General features: G+C 41.6%; 1 non-coding gene across 1 annotated transcript; it reads left to right on the top strand.

Moving 5' to 3' along the window:
- Nucleotides 1-324: 324 nt before the first annotated feature.
- Nucleotides 325-431, top strand: LOC141669226 (small nucleolar RNA R71). Its single transcript, XR_012553516.1, has one exon. It is a non-coding gene; the product is annotated as a small nucleolar RNA R71 (small nucleolar RNA).
- The last annotated feature ends 22467 nt before the right edge of the window (nucleotides 432-22898 follow it).

Here is a 22898-nt window from a genome sequence, read left to right as displayed (position 1 = left end):
TCATGGGAATCAGCACAAAGCTCACAGACACTAGTGATTTGATTAACTCCATAATTAGCCAAAGTGTCCACCTTCATCGTCAAAGCCTTAAGTTGGGCAGCTATAGGAGTGGCTGCATCCAACTCCAGAATTCCTGCTACTTTTCCCTGAGTCAGTCTCTGGAAAGGATTCTGGTATTCATTAGCAGCCATCAGTTCAATCAATTCATAAGCTTTATTGTAGCTTTTAGCCCATAAGGCTCCTCTTGATCCTGCATCGAGCATGGGTCTAGAAGTAGTAGCACCCAATCCATTGTAGAAACAGTTTATAATCATCCAATCAGGCATGCCATAGTGTGGGCACTTCCTTAGCATCTCCTTATATCGATTTCAAGCCTCACATAGAGATTCTCCAATTTGCTGAGCAAACTGAGTAAGAGCATTCCTGATTGCAACAGTCTTCGCCATAGGGAAGAATTTAGTGAGAAACTTTTTAGCAAGATCTTCCCAAGTAGTGATAGACCCTGGTGGTAGAAAATGGAACCAACACTTAGCTTTATCCCTCAGAAAGAATGGGAAGAGTCGCAGTTTAATAGCACCTTCAGTCACACCATTGAACTTGAAAGTGTCACAGATCTCGATAAAATCCCTGATGTGCATGTTGGGGTCTTCGGTAGGAGAACCCCTAAACTGAACTGAGTTCTGTATCATCTGAATTGTGCTTGAGTTGATCTCAAAAGTGTTAGCCGGGATGGCTGGCCTGATGATGCTTGACTGAATATCATTGATCTTAGGCTGAGAATAGTCCATCAAAGCCTTAGAAATTTCTTCTTGATCTCCCATCACTACTAAAACTGGTTCCTCGACTTTCTTTTCTTCTTCTACCATCTCTTCATCCTTAACAACTTCGCTTCGAACCACTACAGCTTCTTCCTCGGCTTGATAAAGATTTCTCTTACGTGAACGAGAACCCGTATGCATACATGCTCGCTAGAGTACCTGAAATAAGACAAGGAAACATATAAGTAACAATGTCCGATTCAATGAACTTTAACGACTACTGATGACAAACACATAAACTAAAGATTAACATCGAGTCCCCGGCAGCGGCGCCAAAAACTTGTTAGTCGCTAAACACGCGCTAAATACACGCAAATATACGTGTTCGCAAGTAGTATAAGATTTAGATCAAATTCATTTCCATAGAGACTCTTTGGTTAATTTAAGAATATGTGCCTATGCAACAATGATATGGTTAATATCCAATGCTAAGACAAATGAAAAGTTGAGATTGTTTATAACTAAGAATTAAACTAACAATTATAACGAAGTGAATAAGAATTATGGAATTAATATATATGACAAACATGGGATTCTAACTTCATTAGATACTTCATTCAACAGCCTTTTCATTCTTAACCTTAGCATGTAATGGTGATGACACTAATCAGATAACACGAAACTGATAAACGCCAACTTTCGTTGCACGAATACCAGACTACCAGGAATCCATAAAAGTGATAGAAGCTGAATAGACACCAATTATATTGAGACCCTATATGTCTATAGAATTTGACAATATAACGGTTTAATGCACAAGTTATCTATCATAATTACATAGGGCATGTAAGATGGTTAAAATTACCTACGCATCATGCATCACAATAATACATGAACCTATGCTAGCATCGCAAGTTCTAAACCCCTTAAATTCACTTTTGCTTCATTAAGAATTAACACCCTATCTTATAAGTTTGCGACGCTCATAAGATGAATACGCACAACCAATACTAGGTTATTATACAATCTCCACATACTAAGGCATTGAAATAAATCAACTAAAGAAATCCATAAATAAATCCGTTAGAACCCCACGATAACGATTAGCCCATAATCAGACTCATCATCAACGTGGGTTCCGATGAATGCATGGTATAATAAATATAGTCTTTATAAACGAATAATAAACAAAGTGCAAAACAAGAGTATAGGTTCAAGAATAAGAAAACTAGCATCCAACGTTACAACTTAAACAAAGAATCACAAGTTAAAACTAGATCTTCTTCGCCTTGGTTGAATTGTGCTAAAACGGTCTTCTTACACCTTCTCCTTGTGCTCTCGTATGTCTTCTTATAAAAAATGAGCTTATTTATGTATATATAGCAGCCCCATCCAGAGTAGAAGTCTCCTGGATCAAAAGCCCAATAGAATCAGGATTTCTTTTCTCGACTTGGTGCGGCCGTGCGCTTGACCAGCGCGAGCGCGCTGAGCTTCTGGACTTTGGGCGCGGGCGCGCGTTATCACAGTGCGGGCGCGCTGACCTCTTGATGAAAATTCTAACTACTTCATTTTTCCTTGCTGATTCGAGCCGGTTTTCCAAGAGCTTTTATTCCAACACCTCCCTAACGCCAAATTAGCACCAAAATAATGCTAATTTACCTGATTACCTGAATAATGCATGAAAATGCAAGAACACTAGAAAACACATTAAAACACCAACTTGAGTACGAATATACCAATTCAAAGCTTTACAGAGCGTAATAAAGTGTCATAAATGCCACTCAACAGTCGCTCCACAATCAAATTAAATATTTACATGTTCGGAATTTAATAAATTGGTACCTGCTATCATATCAGTGTTCCGGACAGCGTCCTGAACGGTCATGTTGAAAGTCCTAGTAGCCGGGGGTCGGTTGGATACAGCTATGATCATCCCTGAGGCTGGGGGCCTTGGTGTCGGGAAATCCTTCCTCATGTGCCCTACTTTCCCACACTGGAAACATGCCATATTGGTTCAGGTACAATTGTTGGTGAGGTGTCCGGTTTGGTCATACTTGTAGCATTTCAGAGGGGCTCTCGCCTGGTTACACACTTCAAGGTGTCTCTTTCTGCATGTTCGACATTCTGGTATTAGGGTGCGAGGTTGGCTATGAAACGTCGCCCTAGATGGTCCGCCGCCCTGGCCAACGCTCTCACTTGGGGCCTTTCTAAATACGGGGCCTCTCGCAGGTTGAGACACGACTCCCATGACAAACATGCCCGTAAGGCTCCTATTCCCGGTTCCTCCTCCTTCTCCTCCTCCTCCTTGACTTCCAATCTTCCTTTTCCGAATTTCCTTCTCTTTCAAACTCTGCTCACTACCTACTTCAACAATCGAGGCCTTCTGCACTAAAGTGGCTTAATCTGTTAGCTCTAACATTGCTACTCGGTTCTGGATCCACTATTCCAGACCAAGCTGAAACCTTCTTGCCTTCATCTGTATAGTATTCAAAAACTCTGGTATAAATCATGACAGCTCAGTAAACTTCCTCATACTCCACCACAGTCATTTTATCCCGTTTCAGCTCTAGAAACTTAATCTCCATCTGAGTCTCCATAAATCTAGTGAAGTACTTGTCTAAGAAAAATTGGGTAAATCTATCCCATGGGATTACATCATCAGTCTCGAGGTTACGTTTCAACTCCCACCAGTATTTAGCTTCCCCCTTCAGCATGTAAGAAGTAAAGATGGTCTTGTGTCGCTCTTCAACACCTAGTATCTCGAAGGACTTCTCTATTTCCTTAAGCTAGGCCCATGCCTCGATGGGGTCGGTAGGTCTTAAAAACTTTGGGGGTTTGAGAGACTTAAATACCTTGAAGGTGATAATAACAATTTTTTGGACAACATGTGGTTGTGGTGGAAGGGGTTGTTAGTTCAGATTGGCCCTTAAAAGTTCCATGAATTCATTCATGGAGTTCCCCCCAATGGGTATCCTCAGCTTCTTCCTCTATATAACCTTCTTCATCAAACTCATTAAAGTCTAGGTCCTCTTCACTTTCCTCATTCACTATATGGTCAGTTTCATTTTTTCTTTGGTTGACAGATTCTGTGGGCTGTGCCCTGGTTCCTCTTCTACGGGGTGGCATCATTCTGATAATGAAAATGATGTCAATACAGTTGCATATTTTATAGTTGGATTAATTCATTTACAGGTAATCATGTTATTTAAATACCTTGCATACTTCTATCAATAGTGCAATAATATGGTAAGATAATTTCTTAATAACTTCCAGATAATATATCACAGGGTCTCCCAGAATATTCTTGGGGACAATAACAACCATCTAAATCCATACATGGTCCTGAATATAATACATCAACTACATGATCCTGAATACTGAAATACAAATACATACACTGGGTACCCTGAAGGGCTAGGAATGCTATCTATAACTAGCAATCCTGAAAAAATTGGTGACAAGTCACCCAGCCCTTTACAAGGTCCATATGTGGTCACTGGTCTCTCGATCAATGTCACTGCGCGTGAGGTCTCGAACCCTCCCCATCGCTTCTGCTAGCATCAGCTTAGCGTCAACTATTGGAATGTATCCTCCCATCACCGTCATCCTCATCCGCACTCGAGTACGGAGCTCGATCCCATCAATCTCCTGACGAGCTATAGCCGGGGAAGCAGCTCTGAAGTCCCTTGGGTAGCCTAGCCTGATGGCTCTCTCGGTAGTCAGCTCCTGTCGTAGCTCCACAATGCGGGCAGATGCCGCGGTGATCTCAGTATTAAGATGAGCCACTATCCAGTCATGCATGGCTATATATATGGTCGCTGTGGGTGGTAGAGGTGAGTCCGGGTCACTGGAGGATATGTCATAAATCTCGTAGGTCTGTGCCTCTATCTCGTCATCCTCGTCCTCATCAGTATGGGGCAAAGTGCTCAGCATCCCTGGGTGAGGTGTGGGAGGGTGGACGGTCGGGAGAGGGTACATTTCTATGTATGTCCAGTCTACGCCATCGCCTTGGGGCATCTTCACATCATCAGCTATAGGGGTAGGGAAGTCAGTCTCCTCTTCCGGGGGATCCTTGGTAGGGTCGTCATCTGAGTCATCAATAGGTGGTTCCTCCAACTCGGGAGTAGGGTCGCGCTCAGGGGCCATAACGTCCTCAATAGGGTCAACCTCCCCCATAGGCTTCACTGGTACCTGACATAATAGGCAAGGTGTTACTAACTTAGAGTCAAAATTCCCTTAAGGGTAAAACTGTCAAGACTACCCATGCAGTCTTATGACGAACTCGACTTGAGTTCTAATTGATTATTATTATTCTTATGTCTACATATTTTATATCCTATCATTTCCAAGATTTGATAACCTAAGGCTCTGATACTATTTCTGTGGCGCCCCAAAATCCGGGGTCAAGGATCTAGGAGGTCACGCCATCTTGAATCCTATATAACACTTATCTCGTACAACAATATATAAAAAGTCACATCTTTATGACCCCACACTTATCACACACACTTACAGGTTATTGTCTTGGAAACGAACAAATCATTACTAGAGTATATCAATCCACAAGGTGATTATTGTTATAGTTCCAAAAGTGATTTAGTCTTACCATGGGTGTAACCTTTATTTAAGTGATAGGGATAAATAAATCCTGATTGTATAATTAAAAATTGCATTAATTATACAAGGTATGGGCTACTGAGCCCAATAAGAAGATGTATGACATTTACACCAGAAAGGTTAACATGTTGATCAGGCCTGATGGACCGGATCAGGCCTGATGAGACAAAGAAGGCCCAAAAACCCTGATTATTTATTAAATTCGTAATTAATAAATAAAGGAGAAAAACAACTATTAAGATAAGTCCTAGTGGGGATATAAATCCTTGTAGATTGGCCTCAAGGGGACCTAAAAGGATAAGGAATCAGTTTCCTACTATCTAGGACTCCAAAGTCCATTCTAATTATGAGACTTGCCCACCAAGTCTCCTATACCAAGTCCAATTCAAGGACTCCCAACATCTATATAAGGGGCCTCACCCCACACATCAGAACTACATTTTTTGGCTTGATTCTCTAATTCACAGAGATACGTAGGCATCTCGTAAAGGCAGAATTAAGCTACGAAACACGAGAGCAGCCATAAAAGGCCTTGAGCTCCCGAATCTTAGTAATAAATACAGCAAATAATAACCTTAGTTTTTTATCCATAACATTTGGCGCCGTCTGTGGGACAGCACAACAACAACCATGGCGAGAACACGGAGAACAATTAGAGCTCTGGAGGAAGGAACACCATCAGGGACAACTCAGGTGATTTCGTCAACCGTGGAGATTCCTCCCCATTCAACTTATGCATCTACTCAAGGGGAAGCCCAGATAGGGGAAACTCAACCTCAGCCACAAGGGACAACTCCCCCAACTATTCAAGGTACGAATCCTCAAGTTCAACAAGTACATGTACCTGTGAATTCTCGACCCGTCGGGTATGAATATTCAACTATTGTTACTACTAACCCCCCTTATGGGATGCCCCTTCACCCTGAGGTTGGAGGAAGTGGATATGCTGGGCGAAGTAAAGCACGAGGGCAGTCACCCCCCTATATACGAGGTTTGGCTCCTATCCCCGAGGATCGGGAATTTTCTGGTCCTTACACTAAGAGAGACTCTGAATCTTCGGATGATGAAGTGGTCCCGAGAAGGAGGCGTCCTGGCAAAGAGCCAATGGCCGATGGAAGGCAACGCCCTCAAAGCAACCCAGGGGCGAATCCCCAAGAAGTGCAGGAAAGGATCAGGGCTCATGAGGCTGAGATCCAAAGGCTGAGGCGTGATTTAGAGGCTCACCAGGCCACCAGACCCCAGATACCTCCTAGGGGGAGAAATCCTCCTCCTGTCATAGACCTGGATGGTCCGGTACGAACAAGGGCTGTCGTCCCAAGAACTGATCCAAGCAATCTCCTTCCCCTTGGAGATCCTGATGATCCAACTCCACCCTTCACAGAAGAGATAATGAATGCCCATATCTCAAGAAAATTCAAGATGCCCACTATCAAAGCCTATGATGGCACGGGAGACCCCGCTAATCATGTTAGGACATTCTCTAATGCACTGCTGCTGCAACCCGTGAATGATGCTATAAAGTGTCGGGCCTTCCCTCAAACCCTGACGGGTATGGCTCAAAGATGGTACAGTCGCTTGCCCCCAAACTCCATTGGATCGTTCAGAGAATTAAGTCAGGCTTTTTTTAGGCAATTCATCAGTGGAAGAGTCCGTGAGAAAAGTTCAGCATCTCTTATGAGTCTTGTGCAGGGAGCTAAGGAATCCTTGAGAGATTACCTGAATCGTTTCACAAAGGAGGCTTTAAAAGTCCCGGACCTTGATGATAAGGTAGCCATGATAGCACTGCAACAAGGAACTAGGGACGAGTTTTTCAAGATGTCCTTGGCCAAACGTCCCCCTGAAAGCATGTTGCAGCTCCAAGAGAGGGCAGGGAAGTATATCAAGGTTGAAGAAAGTATGAGGAAGACCGTAGTAAGTAATGAGCCCACTGGAGGCAAAAAGTGGAAAACTGATTTAGAATATATTGCAAAGGACAAATATCCTAGAACCGAACAAAACCCTGATTCAACCCCCAAGAAGGGAGGACCTGGGCAAAAGTTCACTGAATACGCTAAGCTGAATGCTCCTAGAAGTCAGATTTTGATGGAGATTGAGAAAGATAGAGATATTCGCTGGCCTAAGCCCTTGAAGGCTGATCCCGCCAAGCTAGATAAGAGCAAGTATTACAGGTTTCACAAGGATGTTGGCCATGACACCGATGAGTGTAGGCAGTTGAAAGACGAAATTGAGTTTTTGATTCAAAAAGGAAGATTGAATAAGTATACTGGAGATGGAGGGGACATAAATAATAATGGAAGGAAGAACTTTGAAGATCGTAGGAGGGGCCAAGACGATCAGGGGCGGAATCCCCAACCTAGAGGGCCGGTTATAAATGCAATTTTTAGAGGACCGCGACGCCCTCGAGGATCTGTGATAAACACGATCTTTGGAGGTCCAACTGCTGCTGGATTGTCCAAAAATTCCAGAAAGGCATATACTAGGGAGGTTATGCATATTGTTGGAGAAGCCCCGAAGAAGGCCAGGACAGAAGTAACGTTGGCTTTTGATGATTCCGACCTAGAGGGTGTGAAGTTCCCTCATGACGACCCGCTGGTCATAACACCGATAATAGGAAATAGCCCGGTTAAGAGGGTCCTTGTGGATAATGGTGCTTCTGTGGATATCTTGCTCCACGACACCTTTCTAAGGATGGGGTATAATGACTCCCAGTTGACACCAACCGACATGCCGATATATGGATTTGCTGGAGTAGAATGTCCTGTGGAAGGGATAATCAAATTGCCAACCACCATAGGTATAGAACCAAGGCAAGCAACGCAGATGCTGGATTTCATGGTGGTAAAGGCTAGTTCAACTTATAATGCTATCATGAGGAGAACAGGGATACATGCCTTCAAGGCAGTCCTCTCTTCCTACCATTCAGTCATGAAGTTTCCCACCCGAAACGGGATTGGAGAAGAGAGAGGAGATCAAAAAATGGCTAGAAGCTGTTATGTGGCCTCTTTGAGAGCAGATGGAGTCGGGGGGCAGGTTCTTCCTATTGAAGATATGGATGTCCGAGAAAATGACGAGAATAGAGGAAGGCCAGCAGAAGACTTGGTTTCCATTCCTTTAGACCCCGAAAATCCTGAGAGGATGACTTTCATTGGAGCCACATTAGAGGAGCCCCTTAGAGGGCAGTTGGTGAAATTTTTGCAAGAAAATAGTGATATGTTTGCATGGCCAGCAGCTGATATGCCAGGAATAGGCCCGAAATTGATTACTCACAGGTTAAACGTGGATCTAAGCCAGAAGACAGTAAAACAAAAGAAAAGAAATTTTGCCCCAGAAAGACAAGAGGCTATAAAACAGGAAGTAGAAAAACTCTTAGAGGCTGGTTTCATTGAGGAGATTCAATTTCCGGAGTGGTTAGCAAACCCTGTAATGGTGAAGAAGGCTAATGGAAAGTGGAGGATGTGTATAGACTTCACTGATCTGAATGATGCATGCCCCAAAGACTGTTTTCCGCTGCCAAGAATTGATACTTTGATTGATGCCACTGCTGGACATGAGATGTTGAGTTTCATGGATGGATTTAGCGGATACAACCAGATCAAAATGCATAAGGATGACATTCCAAAGGTATCATTTATCACTGACTTTGGTGTTTATTGTTATCTTGTTATGGCGTTTGGTCTCAAGAATGCAGGAGCCACCTATCAAAGGTTGATGAATAAAATTTTTAAGGATCTTATTGGTAAGACTATGGAAGTCTATGTTGATGACATGTTAGTCAAGAGTCTAGTAAAGACTAATCATATAACCCATTTGAGGGAAGCTTTTGAGGTCCTGAGGTACCACAAGATGATGTTGAATCCTACGAAGTGTGCTTTCGGAGTAGGATCTGGAAATTTTTTGGGATTGATGGTCTCGAAGTGGGGAATTGAGGCTAACCCGGATAAAATAAAGGCGATCCTGGACATGGAACCACCAAAAACTGTCAAGGATGTTCAGAAGCTCACAGGAAGGGTTACTGCGCTAGGACGATTCATCTCCAAGTCGGGAGACACGTGTTTGTCATTCTTCAAGTCACTAAAGAGCATCAAAGACTTTGTATGGAGTGAGGAAAACCAGAAGGCATTTGAAGAGTTAAAGAAGTATATGGCCCAGGCCCCATTGTTGGCCAAGCCAGTTCTGAGTGAAGTTTTATTCTTGTACTTGGCTGTTTCAGAGAGCGCCTTGAGCGCGGTGTTGGTTAAGGAGGAGCTAAAAGTCCAGAAACCCGTGTATTATATCAGCAAAATTCTGCATGGTGCTGAATTAAATTATTCAACTATTGAGAAATTTGCTCTAGCCTTGGTAATGGCTTCGAGAAAACTGCATCCTTACTTTCAAGCTCATCAGATTGAGGTGCTAACAAACAACCACTGAGAAATATCATTCACAATCCCAAGGAAAGTGGGAGATTGATTAAGTGGGCAATAGAGTTGGGAGAGTTCGATCTCAAGTATAAGCCACATACGGCCATAAAAGCCCAGGCACTAGCTGACTTCGTGGTGGAATGTACCATACCCAACCAAGAAGTCGGGGGGCAGGAAGATACCATACTTCAAGACAAGGGAGTCGATAATGGGGACAGAGAGAAGGATGATAAGGAGAAAGAATATTGGGTTCTCTATTTTGATGGATCATTAAAAACAAATTCCAGTGGAGCAGGGCTGGTTTTGCAAAGTCCTGATGGGTTCTTAATTGAGTATGCTATGAAGCTAGACTTCCCAACCACAAACAATGAGGCAGAGTATGAAGCCCTGATAGCTGGCCTTGGTCTAGCTGGGACACTTAGAGTCAAAAACTTAAAGGTCCATGGAGACTCGAAGCTGATCATATCCCAGGTAAAGGGAAAATTTGAGGCAAGGGATGATACGATGGCTAAGTATGTCCGCCTAGTAAGGGCTGTGATGACTGAATTTAATGAATGCCATGTTGAACACATTCCAAGGGAAGAAAATGCTAAAGCAGATGCGCTACCAAAGTTTGCTTCATCTGAGATAGAAGAAAGTTCAGGAAGTGTGTACTTCCGTGTTTTGAAGACATGAAGCATAGATGTTAAGCTTGTGGCTCCCATAGGCCTGGGGACGTCATGGATTGATCCTATCAAGGCTCACATTCAAACTGGTTGGTTACCATGTGATGCAACTGAAGCACGGAAGTTAACTGTTCGAGCACTAAGGTACTCTTTGATAGATGGGATTCTTTACAAAAGATCTTTCGTGGTTCCCTACTTGAGGTGTCTCAGGCCCGATGAGGCACGCTTGGCTCTTGAAGAAGTGCATGAAGGTATTTGTGGACAACACTTGGGGGCAGGGCCTTGGCTCAAGATAACTCGTTTAGGCTTTTATTGGCCAGGAATGATGGCTGATGCCAAAGAATACATGAAGAAATGTGACCGCTGTCAGAAGCATGCACCTGTTGTTAGACAACCCCCCGAGATGCTGACCTCTATCAACTCGCCCATTCCTTTTGCTATGTGGGGAATGGATATTTTGGGGCCTTTTCCCATGGCCACAGCACAAAGGAAGTTTTTGATTGTAGCCATTGATTATTTCACCAAGTGGATCGAAGCCAAACCCTTGGCCAAGATCACAACTAAGCAGGTTGCACAATTCCTGTGGGAAAACATTATGTGCCGATATGGAATTCCCCGTATCCTCGTCACTGACAATGGAACATAATTCAACAATGAGGAATTCAAGAAGTATTGTGAATAAAATGAAATTGAGTTATGGTTCACCTCTGTGGCTCACCCACAAGCCAATGGGCAAGCGGAAGTAGCAAATCGAATAATCCTGGATGGACTAAAAAAGAGGATCGAGAAGTCAAGAAATAATTAGGTGGATGAGATACTTCCCATATTATGGGCCTATAAGACTACCTGTAGAGTCACGACAGGAGCGACGCCCTTCATGTTGGCATATGGGGCAGAAGCAGTAGTTCCGGTGGAGATATCACATTCCTCTCCAAGGATTCGGGCTTTCAATGCAGAAGAAAATGAGGAAGGGCAGAGGTTAGCCCTGGATCTAATTGATGAAGTGCAAGATGAGGCACATGCAAAGATAGTGGAATACCAGAAAAAAACTTCGTTTTATTACAACCTAAGGGTTAAAGAGAGATTCTTCAAGCAAGGAGATTTGGTATTAAGGAAAGTGGAAGCTTCTGGTGTAGGTCAGAAAAGAAAACTTGCCCCAAATTGGGAAGGGCTGTACAGAGTCAAGAGCGTTCAGGGTAGAGGAAGCTACAAGCTGGAGACTATGGATGGTTTTGAAGTCCCGAGAACCTGGCACGCACAAAACCTGAAGGTTTACTACGTGTAAGATAGTCGAAGTACGATTCTCACTTGTCATTGTGACAAGTAGGTTTAAAAGCACCTTGAAGCTTTGCTTGCGTAGGATTTTATATTCCAGTAGAATTTATATTGTCTAGTTATTATTGATTAGGGTTGAACCCATACCATGTAAGGTTTTGAAAAGCCAGACTTCATGATTAAGAGTTTGAAATTGTTTCAACCTTTGGATGTTTAAGTTATGATAATATCTTGTGTAGGTATAACAAAAATTCATGCCTAAACGCGTATTGAGTAAGAAAAGCAGCATACGAAATATAACCCTGAAGGGTAACAAGTTCTGATATGAATAAAGTTCAAAAAGAAGATATACATAAAAAAAACTTAGGACTTGGAAGGCTGGGATTCCTCGAAACCACTATCCGAAGTCTCCTCGGATGTCTCAGTCGTCCCTTCGGACGTCTCGGTCGTCCCCTCCGAAGTCCCTGTAGAGGTTCCCTCTGTGGGAGATGTTGGTTGCTGAGGCGCTGCTCTTGGAATCTCTTCCACCCTGACCTTCTTAGTGGCAGGCTCAAACTCCTCTTCAGAAGAATCTTCCTCCTCCCTAGAGCTGGACTCGAGTTCTTTCCTTTTGTGGCCTGAGCTCCCTGAAGGGCCGTCTTTGATCAAATCAACAAGCTTGTCAGTAACACCCCCAAGCTCCGGAACTCGCACAGGGCAAGGAAAGGAGGACTGCTCAAGAATTTCTGAAAATTCATCTTGGACGGCCTCCACAGCAGCATCCCAGCCTTCTTTATAGCTAACTGGGTGTAGGAGGGCATCGTGCTCCACCATCAAGTCTTTGAACTCCTGGGTGTCCATCCAGCCGTCAAAGGCTTTATCCTTCTGAGCCTTCAGAATAACATTTTCAGCCCGGGCCGTTTCCAGGTCAGAAGTGGAAGAGGCCAGTTGAGCTTCAAGGGCCTCTATTCTCTGGTTGGCCTCCTCCAACTTCTTATTAGCATCCTCCAGGCCAACCTTCCAAGCCTTAGCTTGGTGAATCGCCCCTTGGAAATGGGCGTTAGCCTGCAAGAGAAGCAGCAAAAGTATGAGAAAAAAAGTAAAAAGGCAAGTATGAAGGGCATAGGAAAAGGACGTACCGTCGCTAAAGCCTGGGCTCCGAAAAGCTCATTCCCCTCTAAGTCCTGTTGAAGGACAAAGTCTTGATAGTCCACCGGGGAGATGGAGTGCTTAGACCATTCCTTGGACAGCGCCGTGCTGCCAACGATTGAATCCTTTCCCCGGATCCCCCAAGCAGGTTGAAAATAGGCCCCTGGCCTCTGCTTGGTGCGCAAAACCTGGCTGGGGCCTTCCTCGCCCGGTTCCGTTACTTGAAGGAGGAACTCAGGGAAGCGGTCACCGAGGCGTGGGTCTTTAAAGACCTTTCCAGCCCTCTTCATCCTGGTTGTCTCCAGGTCTTTAGGCTTGGTAGCCTCCTCAATCTTCTCAGCCACTGCAACAAGCGAAGTAAGTTGAAAAATCAGCGGAATAGAAAATGACGGAAATAAAAAGAAGGTAAGGAAGGCAACTTACTTTTCTTAGGGACGGACGAGAGGCCGCGTTCTGCCAGGACGGTCTCCCGGATAAGGTCCCAAGAATGGGAAGCCCCATTATCTTGCGTAAGGAGGTTGAAAGCTCTAGCCTCCTCCTCAGACAAAGTTATATCATTTGGGCTCCCATCGACGGCCAGCCCAAAAGACGACCGAAATAGGGTGCCCCAATCTCCACCCTCCCAAACGACGAACAAAAAATCTTTTTTCCACCCCAAGTTGTTGTCAGGGATGGACTTCCCATTCACAATGTGGGGAATAGTGGGGTGCTGGTTTAGAGAAACCCAACCCGGACTTTTATCAGGGCTGTTTTTGAACTGGAAAATTTTCCTGAAAACAGCAACAGAAGTAGGGACCTTGTGCTTGGCACATTGTGACAGGTAGCACAGAATAAGCCTCCAAGAATTGGGGGGGAGTTGGCAAGGGCTGATGCCCACATCAGCCAGTAACAAGGGAATGAATGGATGAAAAGGGATTCTGATACCTGCCCTTAGAGTATCCCTATAGACGCATAGTGCGTCTTTTTTCCACTGGCAGGCCCTGTCGGCCGGACCCGCAAGAACCAGCTTAAAAGGTTCCTTAATTTTGAAGCAGCTGCTCAACTTTTCCAGCTCCTTGAGATCCCGTAAAGCACTAATATGATCGTGCGCGTCCAGATGCGCATCAGACGGGTACTCGTCCCCTCGAGTATTGATCATGTCGATCAAGGAAGTGTACCTCGATTGAATAGGAAATTCATTGGACTTTCTAGCCACGTTCATCTTGGCCAAGCGAGTCATTTTTTTGTCAGCCATCTGAAAAAAAGGGGCACGTAGACAGGCTATCTTAAAAGGGCACACAATGGAAAAATAGACACGAAAAGTAAAGGGAGGGATTTTACCTGAAGAAGCGCTCCTAAAAAAGGCTTTGAGCTCCGACTTGCTATTATTGCTCTGAGAATCTTAGCAGGAGGAGAAAGAAGAAAACTTAGAAATGAGAAGGTGAGGAGTAGTAGCCTCTCCTCAGTCCTTTATATAAGAGGAAAAGGAAGTTGAAGGGACGAAAGCCCATTAAGGACAAAGGCCCATAGGAAAAAGCCCAGAAAAAGGAATATTCCAGAATATTCCTAGGAATTCTAGAGGATTCTAAACAGGGTATATTAAGCCCAGATCAATGTTAAACCCAGTAAGATTTGGAAAAGCCCAATAAAAGAGGCCCAGTAAGATTTGGAAAAGCCCAATAAAAGAGGCCCAGTAAGATTTGGAAAAGCCCAATAAAAGAGGCCCAGTAAGATTTGGAAAAGCCCAATAAAAGAGGCCCAGTAAAATTTAATAAGGCCCAATAAAGAAGGCCAGGCCCAAATCCAATTAGGATTTGGAAAATACAATACCCTAAATTAAAGCCAAATGAAGAAGGCTAGTGGAAGACCAGAATCCAGGTCGAAATTCAGGTCGTGAATCCTGCCCGAAATCATTGGAGTAGACACCCGAAAATAACGGGTAAAAAATACCAGAATCCAGGTCGAAATTCAGGTCGTGAATCCTGCCAGAAATCATTCGAGCAGACACCCGAAAATAACGGGAAAAAAGACCAGAATCCAGGTCGAAATCCAGGTCGTGAATCCTGCCCAAAATTTTTTGAGCAGACACCCGAAAATTACTGGAATAGCAGGACTAAATTGAGGTCGAAACCTCGACCAGGAACGAGGTCAAAGGAATCAAGCATTTTTCAAAAATGGGGATTAAAAAACACAGAAAAAACCCTGGTCGAAGATCGACTAGGATCCTAGTCGAAAACCAGGTCGTGGATCCTAGTCGAAATCCTTCGACCAGGAAGCATAAGAATCAAAGAATTCTCGAACAGGATCCAGGTCGAAGTATCGACTAGAATTCTAGTCGAAATCCTAGTCGATAGACTCAAGTCCAGGAATAAAAAAGGGGGTATGTATTTGACCTAGATCCAGGTCGAAAGTTCGACTAGGATCCTGGTCGAATTCCAGGTCGTGGATCCTAGTCGAACTCCTTCGACCAGGATTGCATGGCTGCCCCTTACTTCGACTAGGATCCTGGTCGAAATTTCGACTAGGATCCTGGTCAAAAAAGGGCTGAAAATTTGAAAAATCCCAGAAAATTAGGGAAAAATTCAGAAAATAAGGATAAATCCCAGAAATTAAGGGAAAAATCCAGAAAAATAAGGATAAAACCTAGAAATTAAGGGAAAAATCCAGAAAGTTAGAGAAAAATCCCGGAATTAAGGGAAAAGTTCCTGGAAATTAAGATAATTCCTGAACAAAAGGAACAATCGTTGTAAACGTGTAGGTCACTCCACACTTTACGCAAAAATGAAACCCTGCAAGGGAATGAACAGACTTAACTTTTGCGAAACCTAATCAATGTTTCCCAAAAGTTGGGGGGCAAATGATAGGAATAAATAAATCCTAATTGTATAATTAAATATTACATTAAATATACAAGGTATGGGCTGCTGGGCCCAATAAGAAGATGTATGACATTCAGACCAGAAAGGTTAACATGTTGATCAGGCCTGATGGACCGGCTCAGGCCTGATGAGACAAAGAAGGCCCAAAAACCCTGATTATTTATTAAATTCATAATTAATAAATAAAGGAGAAAAACAGCTATTAAGATAAGTCCTAGTGGGGATATAAATCCTTGTAGATTGGCCTCAAGGGGACCTAAAAGGATAAGGAATCAGTTTCCTACTATCTAGGACTCCAAAGTCCATTCTAATTATGAGACTTGCCCACCAAGTCTCCTATACCAAGTCCTATTCAAGGACTCCCAACATCTATATAAGGGGCCTCACCCCACACATCAGAACTACGTTTTTTGGCTTGATTCTCTAATTCACAGAGATACGTAGGCATCTCGTAAAGGCAGAATTAAGCTACGAAACACGAGAGCAGCCATAAAAGGCCTTGAGCTCCTGAATCTTAGTAATAAATACAGCAAATAATAACCTTAGTTTTTTATCCATAACATTAAGGTTAGACCGGCAGCCAAATATTCGTGTCTTCATTATTAGCTTACGTAAGTCATACTTGTAAATAAGCCGGACTAAAAATAACTGAAAACCAGTCCAGCTTATTCGATCTACCTGAGGTTCAACACCAAACATCCTACAAAATAGGTGGTCATTTCCTGGCCGCGAGTTTCATGATAGGCATCTTGATTCAGTGTTGTTTGTGTCAATTTGAGAAAACAAGTGTGAGCTAGAATGCCCAGCATAATAGTGTACAGTATGAAAAGACTGTATGAGAAATTCATGTATGATTCCATATACAATAAATATGTTTATTTAAAATAATTCTTCTTGGTGATACACACCTTTTTTCATTTGAAAACAATTCTTTTATTGACTTATTAGTCTGTAAATATCTTAATAGAAAACCCATCACCTAGGCTCTGGTTATGGTATTGCATCTCAATCCTAATTAGAAGAATTCAGGACATTCACTGGAGCCATCACATACGGTGATCAGTCGTAAGACGGAAATCTGTAACCTTTTCTACTAGTAGAAGGATGAAACCTTCGTATCCCGGTTATCACCCTTGCCGCATTTGGGCTAAGTTTCCAATTTCGGGTATGCACACACTTCACAAGTTCCTGAGTACACAAAGTACCTTCTCCTGCGGTACCTTTGGTAGTCTCCCTAGTACTCTTCATACTAGAGTCTACCCCTCCAAGTCCTTTGAAGAATTTTATCATATTTCGAGAACTCGAACCACATCAAAATTCCCCAAGCATTTTTCTTGTTACTAGAAACAACTCATCTCATATGTATATATATATGGACTTCTGAGAATTTTTTGAGGAAATACTACATTAATGTGATTTGACTATTATCAATAGATAAATAAATAAGGGGGACTTCCTTTTGAAACTATATTCAAAATATTTAACATACGTTTGGGGGATGATGACTTGGGAATGCTACTTCCGAAGTGGAAGAAAGATGCCAACCAAGGAGATATGACGCCCCATGGTTCAATGTATGTGCCCCTGAACCCTTTGTGAGGTCAGAAGCGGCACCACGATTATGAGCGAGTTCCTCCCCGTGGTTTGATGGATAAATATGGTTGAGACTATGGCAGTGATCGTCAGAGAAGGTATTAATGGCGTGAAAGAGGTGTAAGACATAGTAGGATACATGTAAGAAAATCGATGTACCTATAATCAAGACTATAGGGATGCCCATGCTTATGACCGAGATGGAAGAGATAACCGTGTGGGGACAATAACCGAAGGGATACCCAGACCAGTACTCATGACCGTGAGACTCCGCAGGACCAGGGTTGGGATCAAGGTGAAACCAAGGTCAGAACCAAGAGATACCAGTAATACCTGGTGGCGTTCAGACAGATGCTCAGACCACTAATCAGTAACCAGCACATTCAGGTGGGAATCAAGCAGTACCGCCACCACCACAACTTCAAGATCCACGACCTAATGTGCAAAATATCCTCGAAGTTGCGACTTTCATGCGGATGACATGAAGAGGTTGCTTAGCCATCTTGAAGGAGGAAGAGTTACAGCCACGACGGAGGTTCCTTCGCTATTCTTTGTGGTAGTAAAGGAAGCTTAGTTGCCAGAAGGATATCGTAACATAAGTAGTGATTTGCAATTCTATGGGAGTTCCAATCCGGTTGAGTTCTTGGGAAGATTCAGCATAGAGATAAATGTTTACCAAGTTACGGACTTGGAAATATGCAGAATCTTGGAGGCAACCTTTGGAGAGAGCGCCCGATAATGGTTCCAGAAGCTTGGACCTATAGTAATTACCTCTTGGATCCAGATGAAATCCTTATTCTTGGCCAAGTACCAAGCAGATGTGAGGTATGCTCCACCAGTTACGACTTTGGCTAATGTCAGTCAGCGGGAGATTAAAAGCCTGACCTCTTACTTCAAAAGGTTCAACTTTGAGTAAACTAATATGAGGGGTGCACCAGATGAAGCTCTTAAAAGTTTCTTGATAGTTGGGCTAAGGGTGGGTTTCTTATAATAACCCCAATTTTTGGAAATATTTGAAACCCTGATGAATAATTTCTTTTTGCTGATGATGCTGATTAAGGAAAATTATTAAACCACACTATATAGGAGTACTGTTCTGGAAATTCTGAGATCATATTAGTATTCCATAAAGTAAATGAGTGTATGTAAAGGTCGTCAAAATTTGGATTCGAACATTTTGGTTTTTCCCGAAAATCCACCAGATACCGAAAGGATTAAGTATAAGGTAACATAATTAAAATGATTTATATTTAAGGATTATAGCAGAGGATCATTAAAGGAATATAAGATATTAATAAAGGTTCAGGGAAGCCCAAGTAATAAGATCCCATATATGATCCTTCAAACTATTAACGAGAATGAGAGTTAAGCGAACCGTAAAACAAATAAGCGACCAAGAGACAAGCTTGTATAAGAAGCCAAGGATTATGACATCATCAAACCACAAGGGATTGACACATGGCAAGCAAGTGATGCATGATGGATGATGTCATCAAGGGAGAAGATATTTATGCAAGGATCAATTATAGCCAAGTGTTTTAACCTTTGTTAAACCTAGGTTAAGGTAACCAAGGCCAAAAACACCACACAAACTCCAAGGCAATCAAATAAGCTTTTCCATTTCTCCATTTCATCATTTTGCTCTCGTCCAAAATAATACCAGCAACTTCAAACTACCATATCTCCTTCAATACTCACTAAAATATTGTGTTCTATAGCTCGTTGGAAAGGTATTGAGATGGCCTACAACTATTGTTCACAAGTTTCGTCCAAATAATCATGGTAAGACCTTCATTTTTACAGTTATTTCATCGGACTAATTGTAACTCCAAAAGTTCTAACTAAATTTTTGAACTCCTTTGCAAGTTTGAACATGATAAACATAGATCAAGGCTCTCTTAAGGATTACAATCTCTTGTTAGTGCTTTAAGGATGTAAGGAAGGTATAAACTTAAAACCCTATCTTTGATTTTATGATTCCATTAAGTTTTATTGAAGCATTGTTAGTATTAAGGCTTGATCTTTGATTATAAGTAGTTTTGGTGGATTTGTATTGGTTTTGAGTATCGGGTCTTTGATTGGTTGGATAAATTGGTAAAACTTGGAGTTGGGGACTGAGTTTGTAGTATGATGGTTGAATATTGTTGTGTTGGTGGTTGTGAGTGAATTGATGAGGATTTAGAGTGATAATTAAATTGGAAATCGCGTAAACATAACCGTCGTAACGACCGTTTGCATATAGACTGTTGTGCTTACTATTCGTAGCAGAAATCTTACTGACCAAACTATAACCCATTTTTATCTAGATCATGTCATAAGCTTCGATTTGGTATGTGGTTTGCTTAGATCCAATGTACGGTTTAGGAGAAACGACCGTTTTAAGTTACGGCGTTTCGCGAATGAACCTTTACCCCTCGCTTTACTTTGAGACCGTATTTAAGGCCCTTAAAAGACTAATTGGAATACGAAACAATTATTTAAGGTGGATTAGGCAGTTGGTAAAGTACTCGCGAAAGAGTCGCCTTAAAACATTTAACGGTTAATTTTATAAAAATGGTGGAGCCGAGGGTACTCGAGCGACTTATGTAAATCGTTAAGCGCAAAAGTGACCGTTAGGGTCTAAGTAGATAAAGTCTAGTTTCTTAAGCGACCGTGGGTTAATTCCGGCTTATGTTGTTATTCATAGGTCATCAAACCCACTCTAAGCTTATTTCTACCCCGAAACACTTAGGCAAATTTTCAACCCGTTATACTGTTGTTGTGATGTAATATATTGATGCATTATCTTGAGATAAGTGCATGGTTATTATTAGCAAGTCTTGCGATATATTGGAGCATGTAGATATGATATATATATATATGCATGCCTATTTTATAATCTTGATATTTCATTGTCGATTCAATTGTTATAAACTGCATAATACTTATGCTAGAGATAGGAATTATTTGCGTATACCCTTAGTATAGGGGACCCAAAGTTGAACATTTTCCTAAAACGGGAGGCGAGGTTCCCGAGTATATATTATATAGTTTTCTATAACTATCAATCGAATAAAGTATATTCGATAGTTTTGAATAATAATCAAACTTATTTTCGATTATTCAAATAAAGATCTTACTTTCGTACAAGTATATCTTTTGTTATTTATTATACGTTTCAAGTATGAGTTTTAAAACTTCTACTTCATTTGTTTTTATAAAGATTATCCTTTATGGGAATATTATTTAAATAATAATATTCAGATATTTTTTAACATATCGGGACTGATTTATTTTTATTAAATCATCATTACTCCAAACATTCTTAAAAATATTTTCGAGTCTTCAAAATGATTTTCAAAGTTCGAGCGGATCCCTGTTAGATATATTTGATAATGTCATGGCTAATATGATTTATGTTTAGTTTTCAGATCTTATTTAAACAGGATAAATCAGTACTTACTGGAAGTCAGGACTTAAGGATATCAGTACTTATATTATCAGGAGATAATCATCAGAAGATGGATATCAGAACTTAAGTACTGAAGGACGTTCAGATAAGGACATCAGCTGATTAAAGGAAAGAAGATCGAGATAAACATAAGAAGAGATATGCATGAAGAAGGAGTTCTATGAAGAATAGAATGCTTGGAAGAAAAGATATCTGATAGATATATTTTAGGAAGCAGAATTATATTCCATATCAATTAGCGATTATCTTGTAACTGTGTAGTATATAAACACAGACATAGGGTTTACACTATTAGTGTTATCATATTCGAGAAGATTATTAATTATAACCCTAGCAGCTCTCGCGATATTTGTTCATCACTGAGAGGTAACAGTTTCATACTGTAACAGAGTTTATTGTTTCAACAAAGTTTGTTTTCTGTTACTTGAGTTATTAAAAGTTCGATTTGATTGTACTTTACACTGTATTCACCTCCTCTACAGTGTGTGTGACCTAAAAAGTGGTATCAGAGCCTATCTGTTAACGCACAAATAGTTTAAGATCCAAACACAATCATGTCTGACACGGAAACTCCAACTAAGCCTACCAAAACTGAAGAACCTCCAAAGACACAAATTCAAAGTCGGTATGAGACTATCAGAGTTCCCATACTGAGACCATCTGAATATGCCATATGGAAGGTGAGGATGACCATGTTTCTGGAAGCCACAGATCCAGAATATCTTGATAGAATCAAGGAAGGACCTCACAAACCAAGCTCGCAGTTGCAGTTGCAGGTGAAGCAGCAAAGACTGTACCAAAGGAGAAGATTGATTATACTGCTGAAGATATCGCATCAATTGCTAAGGATGCTAAGGTACGATACTTACTGCATAGTGCCATTGATAATGTAATGTCAAACAGGGTAATTAACTGCAAGACTGCAAAGGAGATATGGGATGCTCTGGCAACAAGGTGTCAGGGAACTGATACAATTAAAAAGAACAGGAAGACAATACTCACTCAAGAGTATGAACACTTTGACTCAAAGGCTAATGAGTCATTGACTGATTTATATGATAGATTTGTCAAACTCTTGAATGATTTGTCACTGGTTAATAAGGAGTATGATCTTGAAGACTCAAACCTTAAATTCCTGTTGGCTCTTCCTGAATGCTGGGATTTGAAGGCAACAACAATAAGAGACAACTACAATCTTGATGAAACAACTCTTGATGAAATTTATGGAATGCTCAAGACTCATGAACTTGAGATGAAACAAAGAAGCAAGAGGAAAGGAGCAAAGTCAAGGACCGTTGCTCTTAAGGCTGAAGAAGAATCCCCCAAGGCAGCTACCTCAAGGAAAGACAAGGGTAAAGCTCTTTTTACAAAGTCTGATACTGAGTCATCGAGTTCTGAAAGTGATGATGACTCAGATTCTGAAAGCTTGCCTGAGACTGATGCTGATGAGGAGATGATGAAACTATGTGCTCTTATGGTGAAAGGGATCACAAAGATTGCATACAGGAAGTTCAGGAAGGGAAAGAAGTTTTCCAAGAAAGGCACAGGTTCTGATAAGAAGAATTTCAGAAGATCTGAGGGCAGAGGAGGAAAGTCTGACAGAGGAGATTACACCAATGTCAAATGCTATAACTGTGGTGAGAAAGGCCACATATCTCCTGATTGCAAGAAAGTGAAGGGTGACAAAGGCAAGGCTCTTGTCACAAAGAAGAAAAACTGGACAGACACCTCAGACTCTGAAAGTGAGGAGAATTATGCTTTGATGGCAAATGCTGATAAAGCAAGTGCTGAAAGCAGTTCTGAAGCTGCTGAATCAAAGGTACCTCAGACTACTTATGCTTTTCATACTGATGATATTAATGAGTTGAAAAGATATCTTAAAACCATGTTTGTTAGTTATAGAGATCAAACTTTAACATGTGAAAGATTAACTTCTGAAAATCTTGCTTTTAAGAAAAGAAATGATTTCTTAGAAAAAGAGTTAGTTATGTTCCATCAAACTCAGAAGGATAGAGATGATGCTTTCTATGTTAGGGATGAAGTGCTAAAAATGAATGAATCTCTAAAAACTGAGTTAGAAAAGGAAAGAGAGATTATCGAGACTTGGACTAACTCTGGCAGAACAACTCAAAACTTGCTAAGTTGTGAAAACT

The sequence above is a fragment of the Apium graveolens genome, chromosome 6 (assembly GCF_009905375.1).
Source record: "Apium graveolens cultivar Ventura chromosome 6, ASM990537v1, whole genome shotgun sequence".
NCBI lineage: Eukaryota > Viridiplantae > Streptophyta > Magnoliopsida > Apiales > Apiaceae > Apium > Apium graveolens.
This window is presented reverse-complemented; position numbering and strand designations above follow the sequence as displayed.